The following is a 10,401-nucleotide window of genomic DNA, read 5'->3' as shown; positions in this document are numbered from 1 at the left end:
TTAAGTTAGCTATTTACACTAGGATGTCATTTTCCACGATTTTATATTTGGGATATACTTGTAAATAGCTAAATTACGTAAGTTTGGTGTCGTAAGATAAAGATTCGATTCAAGGATCGTAGGTCAATATTATTATGGGGTTAAGATAAGGCTTAACTTTTGAGTGTAGTACCAATGATAGAAGTTGATCAGTAACTTTTGGTGCTAAGATTTTTAGGTTGAACTGCATAAATGCTAATGTAATAGATCGATGAACATTACAGGTATAGTGATACGATAAGTTTGAACCTCCATTTCTAATATTGGTAATTGTGAGAAAAGTAAAAATTCGAGGTCATAGTAAAGTAAAACTAAGAGCCTTTAGAACCAGGTATGGGCATTACAAGTTCTTGGTGATGCCGTTTGGACTGACGAATGCTCCAGCTATTTTCATGGACCTCGTGAACCGAGTATTTCAGCCTTGTCTTGATCAATTCGTTATAATATTCATTGACGATATTCTTTTTTACTCGAAGAACCATGAGGAGCACAACCAGCATTTGAGGACGGTTTTATAGACCCTGCAGAGTCGCAAGTTATTTGCGAAGTTCAGTAAGTGTGAATTTTGGTTGGAGAATGTAGCCTTTTTGGGTCATAAGTATCTAGCAGTGGCATCGAGGTGGATCCGACTAAGGTAGCAACAGTCGAAGAATGAGTTTAGCCCAAGAATGTATCAGAAATCCGCAGTTTCTTAGGCTTGGCAGGTTACTACAGAAAGGTTATTAAGGGATTTTCGTCGATAGCAGTGCCACTCAATTCATTGACTAAGAAGAATGCTAAATTCATCTAGAGTGGTGAATGTCAGAAGAGCTTCGATAATTTGAATCAACCTCTTATTTCAGTGCCGGTGTTAGCCATGCCATCAGGACAAGGAGATTTTGTGTTATACACCGATGCATCTAAGCTCGGGTTAGGCGCAGTGTTGTTGCAGCATGGTCGGGTGATAACTTATGCTTCCAGACAGTTGAAGGTGCATGAGAAGAACTACTCGACTCACGATTTTGAGTTAGCTGCCGTTGTCTTTGCGTTGAAGATATGGAGACACTACTTGTAAGACGAAAAATGTCAGATATTTACTGATCACAAAAGTCTCAAGTATTTCTTCACGCAGAAAGAACTAAATATGAGACAAAGATGATGGTTGGAATTGGTAAAAGACTACGATTGCGAAATTAGCTAACACCCGGGAAATGCTAATGTTGTCGCAGACGTCTTGAGCAGGAAAGTGGCAGTTGTAGCACAGTTGTCAGTACAGAGACCTCTTCAGTTTGAGATTCAAAGGTTTGGGTTAGAAGTTTATCCCAAGGGCAGAGCTCCCAGACTGTCTAATATGACAGTCAATTACGATTTGCTAGACCGAATCCGTAGAGGACAACCTTCAGATGAGCAGTTGCAGAAATGGAGGCTGAAAGATGAAGCTAAGGACAATGCACTCTACACAGTGTCAGATGGTATTGTGAGATACATAGGTAAAATGTTTGTGCCTAATGTTGATTCAATCAGAGAAGATATTCTAAAAGAGGCACATGCATCTCCGTATTCCATTCACCTAGGAGGTACCAAAATGTACAAGGATCTGCAGATTTTGTATTGGTGGCCAGGGATGAAGAGAAATATCCATCGATTTGTGTCTGAATGTCTCACTTGTCAGCAGGTGAAGGCAGAGCATCAGAGGCCAGCATGGATGCTTAAGTCACTCCCTATTCCCGAGTGGAAATGAGATAATATCACCATGAATTTCGTTGTTGGTTTACCGAGGTCAGTCAAAGGATTCAATGCTATTGGGTTATAGTGGATCGACTTACCAAGTCAGCGCACTTCTTGCCAGTGAAGACGACTTTATCCATGACACAGTATGCGTAACTCTATATCAGGGAGATCGTCCGATTGCACGGAATCCCAGTTTCTATTGTGTCCGACAAGGACCCAAGTTTTACATCGTCCATTTGGAAGAGTTTGCATGCAACCATGGGGACAAAGTTGCTTTTCAGGACAGCTTTTCACCCGCAAACAGATGGCCAGTCTGAGCGAGTGATTCAAATTTTGGAGGATCTATTGCGAGCCTGTATGATCGATTTCCAGGAGACTTGGGAATCGAAGCTACCTCTAGTGGAGTTTACCTACAATAACAGTTTCCAAGCATCTACAGGTATGGCTCCCTACGAGACATTGTATGGAAGGAAGTGTAGATCGCCGATTCATTGATGAAGTCGGTGAAAGAGCAGAACTTGGTCCAGATATTATTCAGCAGACTGCAGATGTGGTGCTCAAGATTCGAGACAGAATGAATGCCGCCCAGAGTCGTCAAAAGAGTTATGCTGATAAGGGGAGAAGAGATCTCGAGTTCGCCGTAGGTCATCACGTTTTTATAAAGATATTACCCATGAAAGGTGTTATGAGATTTGGGAAGAGAGGCAAGCTGAGTCCGAGGTTCATTGGACCATTTGAGATTCTTGATAGAGTTGGGACACTAGCTTATCGTGTTGCCCTTCCGTCGAATCTGGCCGGGGTACACAATGTGTTCCATGTCTCGATGCTGAGAAAGTACCTAGCGAACCCTTCGCATGTGTTGAGCTATGAACCGTTACAGTTGGCTCCAGACCTGTCCTATGAGGAAAGACCCGTCCAAATCCTAGACAGACAGGAGCGGAGACTTCGGAACAAGGTGACCAAGCTGGTCAAAGTCCGGTGGCTAAATCAATCAGTGGAAGAGGCCATTTGGGAGACAGAAGCAGATATGAGAAACCACTACCCAGAAATGTTTGGTAAAATTTAATTTCGAGGACGAAATTTATATAAGTGGGGGAGGAACTGTAGTACACAAATTCAGTACACGTATAACTCATGCAATTATTTAATTATTAAAGCATTTATTTAAATTTAAAATGAGTTTTAGACTGCATGATTTATTTAAATGCATTATTTTAAATTATTTATGTTTATGTGATGCACGTTAAAATGTGTTTCGAGTTTCATGTTTCAGGCGATTATTCGAGGCGGGATCGAGGAATAGAGATCGGTGACGAGTTTGGCAATTTTAAATTTGGTATCTTATTTTAAGTTGAGGTTGGGGCATTTTAAATAATTTATTTAATTTTAGCATTTTAAAGTCTAATTTAATTATTAAGTGATTTTAAGATTTTTCTTAAAAGTTAGTAATAGTGTGTTTTATTTTAAATTTGAGGATTTTAGTAAATTGGGTATTAGTTTATCATTTTTATTAGCTTGTTAATTGGGTTAACATTTTAAATAGCTTGATTAATTATTTTATTAAGCAATTTTTCCCCTAATTACTCACTCACACACGATACACACACTCACATACACATGCATGTTTTTATACACACCAAAACACACAACACACACCTACACATTTTATTTCAGATTTTTTTAAAAAAAGAGAAAACCTAGGGTTCTTGAGAAACTCAGCAGCCGCCCCTCCCTTAAAAGAATTTCAGCAGTTTTCGTGAGTTTCCTTCAAGGAAAATCGCGCCACGTTCGTCCCGGTTCAACCTCGCATCTTTCCCCACGTCGGTATCGTCGCTTCGGTATTTTAATCATCAAAAGGCATGTTAATATGTTGTTTCTGCATCGATCTCGTTATATTATGTTTTGTGGTTTTGATTATGTATGAAAACATGTGTATGTTATGTGGAAGTTTGAGCAGAAACTTGTCGAATCGATTTTTGAACGTTTTTAGATCTAAAATTTCGTTTTTCACTGTATTTTGAATTAATGTGATTTTTCGGTCGAGATTTTGGGAAAACTTTCAACATATGAAACATATATCTTTTTGATATCTTCGATTTGATATAAGATTCGAAATATTTGGGTAAACATAGAGTGAGTTATGGTGTTTTTCGTGGTACTGCTCAAATTGCATTTTTTTTGAAAATTATGTTATTGATGTATTCTTGAGGGCTATTTGTTGCAGGCTTCGTTGGGGACGTTGGGTGACTGCTGCTGCCTTTAAGCATGGTGAGTATGATGCGAGGTTGATGTTTGGTGCTTCGTCTCGGGTCGATAGGCACTTGGTTGTCTTAGAAGTCGTAGAAAGTATTTTGGTGTCAAAATTCATGTTTATGGATATTGTTGCGTAGTTGTCGTGCGTCGTTGTTTTGGGGACATTTGTTTGAGTTGAATCTTTTCATAGCGTCCTAAGATGAGTCTCGTTGCATCGGTTCGAGTCGTTTGAGCATGATTTTTAAAATTACATCAAAATGTGTTATTTTGGGTTGGTTGTGCACAGGATTAGCGTCGCAGTGCTCGCCAGGGAGTGCCGCAGCGCCCGTTCTGCGCAAGCCAGGCGCCGCGGCGCTTGGCCTGCGGCATTGCTAGCGCCGCAGCGCTAGGCAGTGCCGCAGCGCAGCACTGTCCAGCGCCTAGGCACTCGTCCATGACTTTTTAAAACACTATCCACCCCGTTAAATCATGAACGGGTTTAGATCAGGATTGGAAAGCGTTAAAGCATGAACGAGGGCCAATCCACCCGTTAAAGCATGAACAGGGATCTCATGCATGTGGCAGTGGATCTTCTCTGTCAGCCCAGTACTGTGGTTTAGTTTGATCAGGCGTATTTATGTATGAGTCACTTGCTTTGAAACATGCCTCTATGCAAAATGATGAAGTTATGTATGTACAAGTATGCAAGCAGGTTTATGAAAAATTTTCATGTTATGGCACGTCTATATTATGTATGCATGCTCAAGTTTAATTGTAAGTTCAAGTTCATGTATGTACGCTCTATTTTAAAGTTGCATGTGGTTTTATTACGTATTACTCGTTACTTCCAGTTTATACGTGTTGAGTATTTAAACTCACTAGACTTGATCGATGCAGGTGAGGATGACTTGGAGGAGACTAGGGATGTGGACCAAGGAGCAGGCTTGGACTGAGTGGGAGGCTAAACCCGAGGACCGCCATGTTTTAAGTTTTATGAAATGATCAAAATACTCTGATTTATGTTACTGGTTATGAGATTTTAATCAAATGATTTTGGAAAACTTTATTTATTTATTTTAGATCTTTTGTTGAAACAACTTTTGAGACGTACAGTTTATTTTAAATCGCAATTGAGAGTTATTTTATAATTTAGAAAATTTTAAATTTTTCCGCAAATTTTAAGTAGTAAAAAGTACGGTACGTTGCGTAATCTATGCTACTCGTGTACCAATCATTCATGATAATTACGGATCACTGAATTCATGGTTAGCAGTAGAAAATTATATTCGAATTAAATTATCAGATTAACCGAGATACAATATTCATATAATTAAATCATAAATAGACAAATACTTGGAATAAAAAGAATATTGAATTTAAGAACGAATACCTCACAGTGATAAATTAAATAGTAAAAACAACCCTTAAATCAGACTAGGAAATTAGTTTAAGTTGTGGGATGAGAAATATTTTCGCTTTCTTCTTATTCTTCACTTTTCCTGCCTCTTTTCCTTCTACTATACGTGAATTGTTGGAGAAGAGATTGGAGAATTCTTTCTTGTGTAATTTGTTGCCTCCTTATTCACGTGAGTTTTGTAGGCAAAAAAGGGAAAATTGGGTCCAAAAAAATATCAAAGTCCAATAATCTAATAATTATAACATAATCACTAAAATTAAAAGATACTTAGAAAATATCTTCCAAGAATATAGAGTTTTTTTTATGGAAAAAACTCTATCTAGTATTCTTCCTTGATATAAAATTCCTTAATTTTCTCTAGGCAGCTGAAGAGTAGTCACAAGACGTGATCACGCCTTGTCCAGAAACCACTTATGAATTTTTCTGTTTCAAGTCTTCCACTAAGATCATATCGGCAACTTTAATTGTGATATAAAATCACCTTTTTAGCCCAGATTTATTGCAAGAGTAGAAAATTTCATCATACAATAAAATCACACAAAATATGTCAATTAAGTACGTTGACAGTAGTAACAATGAGAGATATGACAACAAAAATGTAAACTATTATGAGCCTATCAGATATTATCAATGAGATTTTGATTTTCTAGATTATAAAATCTTGCTTGATATATTTATAGATGATAAGATCTTGCTTGATTTATCTCTAGATATTATATAATTTGTTTTTAACATGATTTTTATCTCTAAGATATTTTATCCTTGTTTAAAAGAGTATTATTTTAAATGAAAATCTTGTTTTCATATTTTCTAAGACTCTCTTATGGAATTGATTTTAGGTCAAGCACTGAGTATAAATACAGAGTGTCTTACAGCCGTGGAAGGGCTTTTCGACGTGAGTCTTTTCGTATGAGTTTTTTGTGAGACGGCTTGAGGGAAGTCGGCAGAGGAGTTCTTTCATAGAAAAAATTACGAGAGCCGAGCCTATTTCGATGAGAAGCTTTTGTGTGATTGGTTGATCACTTTGTGCAGCTGATGAATTTTTCGTGTAATCTCTTAATCACTTTTCACAGCTGCTGAAGTTTTTTCTGAACATGCACAAGTTCAGTATTAGAGATTTTCATGTGAAGAATTGGGTTATTGATTCACATATTTACCGTGTTGCTGATTGGTGTTGACGACACTCAAGAACAACACTGCGTGAAGTTTTGGGTGAAAAGTGCTTTCGTTTGGTTTTAAGCAATACGATTTTTTGTTTCATTCATCTAGTATTTAGTTTGAGTTTTTTATGCATTTCAATTCCTTAGATGTTGAAAGAATTTGATTTTGTTATTTTCACTAATATTGTTTTGTGTAAACGATTTACATATTTTTCGAGTGAATTTATGCTATGAGGCGTTGTACAAGTATTTATAATACTTGTACATAATTTAAATATGGTATCTATTTATTTATGTTATACTAGTGTGTCAATAATTAATTTTCACTGCATGTTGTGCGTTTGTATTGATAACACTATAGCACAACACTAACTTCTGATACACACAATATGTCACACTTAAAATGCCGCTTGAAGACTATATATTTCTTCATCGTATGATTCTCAAGAAGTACAAAATGACGCTATTTTTACGATAATATGAGAGGACCTATTTCGTTAATAACCCAACAGAGTGTTCAAAAGAGTTTCTAGGAAGCTCTTTCTAGATTATAGTTTTGTGGAAATATTTTTGGGTGTTTGTTAGTTAACGCTGATACTTCAACTTCTGTAATTTTTAACCATAAATTAGAAATTGAATCAATGTTTTAAATTATAACTATATATATATATATATATATATATATATATATATATATATCCTTAAAAAACTTATCATATTCCATAATTTCCCCCGGTTATTTTTACCGCATGTTTGTCTCTGTCTTAGATTCACGTCCTTTTTATAAATATTTTTGGAGATTTTTAAAAATTTAAGTTTTATTTATATTTGAGTTTTTAAGAATTTATAATGGAATTCATAAATTTACAATCATATTTTATAATGAACATTTATTTTTAAAAACAATATTTTGCATTTTTTTTATAATTTTCATTTCTAGAAATTTTTTTTTTTGTTTACATATTTTGTCTCTTTGTTCTCTTAATTTTTATTAATATTATATAAATTTTCAAAAAACAAGATAAATTAATTTTAATAAAATATATTCAAAATGTAATAATAAACCAATATTTAGATTAATTAAAGTACATCAACGTTATATAAGTCATAGATATTGTTGTCATTTTATTAAAATTAAGTTTATAAGCAATTTTTTTTTCAAAACACTCAAACTTTAGCTTGTATGAGCTTTAAATTTTTTATTTTTAAAACCTCTCTACTTTTACTTCTCACCTACTTTTTATAATCTCTAAAATATTTATTTCAAATTAAGTTGAAGCTCTCACAAACACTTCTTAAATATGTTCAATCACCAGCTCTACCCGTGATCACACATTTTACTTGATCTGAGATAATTCCATAGTTTTATGTAAAATATGGATTTTGTAGACCAAAAGAATAACTGATTATTTGCGTGGAAAAGACAAAAGAATCAGATTTTTAACTGATATTAGGCGTGGACAAGACAAAGAAAAGAAATGGAGAAAATACTTTAAAGAAATAGAAGAAAAGAAAGGTATGGAGAAAGTAACGTTTATCACATGACTGAAAGCGGAGATTGACATCATGTCGGAACGGTTTTGGATATGGTGTTATGCACAACACCACCGTTGGATCAACTGAACCTCATGTGATTTTCACATAATTCAATGGGTCTGCACCACGTCGGGCATTGTGGAAGATCCTTCCTATATCGAAACGACGTCGTTGTGCCTAAACACCACCACATATCGTTCTTCTTCCATTGTATATGATCTGTATCCATATTCACATGACTGAGTTGCTTTAACACTTCTTGTTCCACTTCCATATACCTTGAATTAGAATAATGGATTTTTAAATCCTACATGTTTCAGTTTTCACTTTTTACCCCTTGAAATTTGGTTACTTTGGTTATAGAAAAAAATAACTGATTTTTAATTCGGTTCACTTTTTTTGATAAAATATTCGCTCGATTTGGTTTGATAAAAAAAAACTTTGGTTAATTTAGTTTTTAAATTTATGTTCCGGTTGGTCATCTAACCGATCGAATGCTTACCCTAACGGATACAACTTTTAAATTGGTTGAGCATCTCGTATTTACAATTAATCTCAGATAATATTGAGCAATTAAGGATAAAAATATGGAAAAACCAACTCATGATCATTCGTCAAATGTCCATTTATTCCACCAGTTTGGACACCCATCAAGGCCATTCACGAGTTCGATTTCCGTATTTTTATCCTATTGCTCATTATTTCATAGATTAATTGTAAATATTCGTCAACCACTCACCTACTCCACCAATTCGAACACCGGGACATCATGTTATATTATTATTATTATTATTATTATTATTATTATTTGAAAATCATTCATGATATGTTATTGATCTCGTGCATATAAGTGGTGTTAGCCCAGTGACGGAGCCAGAACATGTCAATTAAATTCATAACAATTAAATCTTAATTTTACCGGGATCTGTCTTTAATTTTTTTTACTTGGACTACCTGAATTATATAAAAAAAAAAATTAATTTTTTCGTCTTAAATCTTTATTTTTCTATTCGAGCTACCAAGACTCAATACAAATTTATACTAAAATCTCAATATAAAAAATTTAAAATAAAAAATCCTGTGTTCTCCACCCTTGGTTGTCGCATGCAGAACATGTTCGCACGCAAATATACCCATATTGTCGCGGAATCAAAATGTAAAATAAAATCGGGACGTGCGTAGGAATATAGTAATATTACATTCAGATATTCTTTGGAGGATAGTTCTTAAGACATAATATTGAAAATTTTAAAACTATATATCTTTTTTTTAAAATCGTTTATTTTAAGTATAATGTTATGTAAGAATTTAATGAACCAATGATGTTATATAATAATATATAATGTACAGAATATTCAGAGAACACAAAAAATTAAACTAAACTTAGTGATTATATAAAAAAAAAATAGAAAATGAGAAAATATCTTAAACAAAACGTGGATGGATGAAACAAAATGTGCTTGCCATAGTCAACGAAGATCCATGGCTGAACGGAATATTTGGACAGCAGGGGTACATTTAAAATTTCACACAGACACTAATTGTGGGTAGTGTTCATCGTGCAATCATTATTGATGGAAGACAATGAAATATTCGATTTTCTTTTAATTTTTTTAATGGGCTTAATTTAAATTTTGGATCTTATCCAAAATAAAAGATTTGTTTTAAAAACTTGTCTCATCATAAATTTTAAAACTTGTGACATGTTTGTTTGTATGTTTGCCAGATTCATGAAACTCTTGTTATTATGTTAATAATAAGGTGCATACTGATTATTTATAATATATCAAATGTATTATAAATAACAATATTATAAATAACAAAGGATGATTGATAATCGAGATTTAAATTATACATATGAGCAATATATGGATCCATGTCCAAACCTAGGTAAATGTATGGATGCAAATGCAATATTACATAAGTTTTCAATATTTTATATGTTTTCGATCTTCAAAACTCCTTTTGAGATTCTGGGACCATAATCTTCAAATCTTAATCTCGCACTAAATCTAATATTTACATTAAATTTCAATTTCACATTGAGACCATAGTCTTTCAGTTGCCCGGGACTATCTCAGGCAGCCTGCCCGAACAGTTCGGGCATCATTTGCGGCGGGCAAGGCTACACATAGCCTTGCTCACCCCCTTTAAAAAAATCTGGGCAGGCACGCGCTCTTGTGCTAGAAAAAGTTTTTTTTTTTTTTTTGGTTTTGAAAATTTAAATTTCAAAGGCAGTTATTTTTCTGAATAAAAATGCTCAACATGATTTGAATAAAACATATGATCGGGAAAAACTGGCTCTGA

The sequence above is a fragment of the Primulina eburnea genome, chromosome 16 (assembly GCF_022965805.1).
Source record: "Primulina eburnea isolate SZY01 chromosome 16, ASM2296580v1, whole genome shotgun sequence".
Lineage (NCBI taxonomy): Eukaryota > Viridiplantae > Streptophyta > Magnoliopsida > Lamiales > Gesneriaceae > Primulina > Primulina eburnea.
This window is presented reverse-complemented; position numbering follows the sequence as displayed.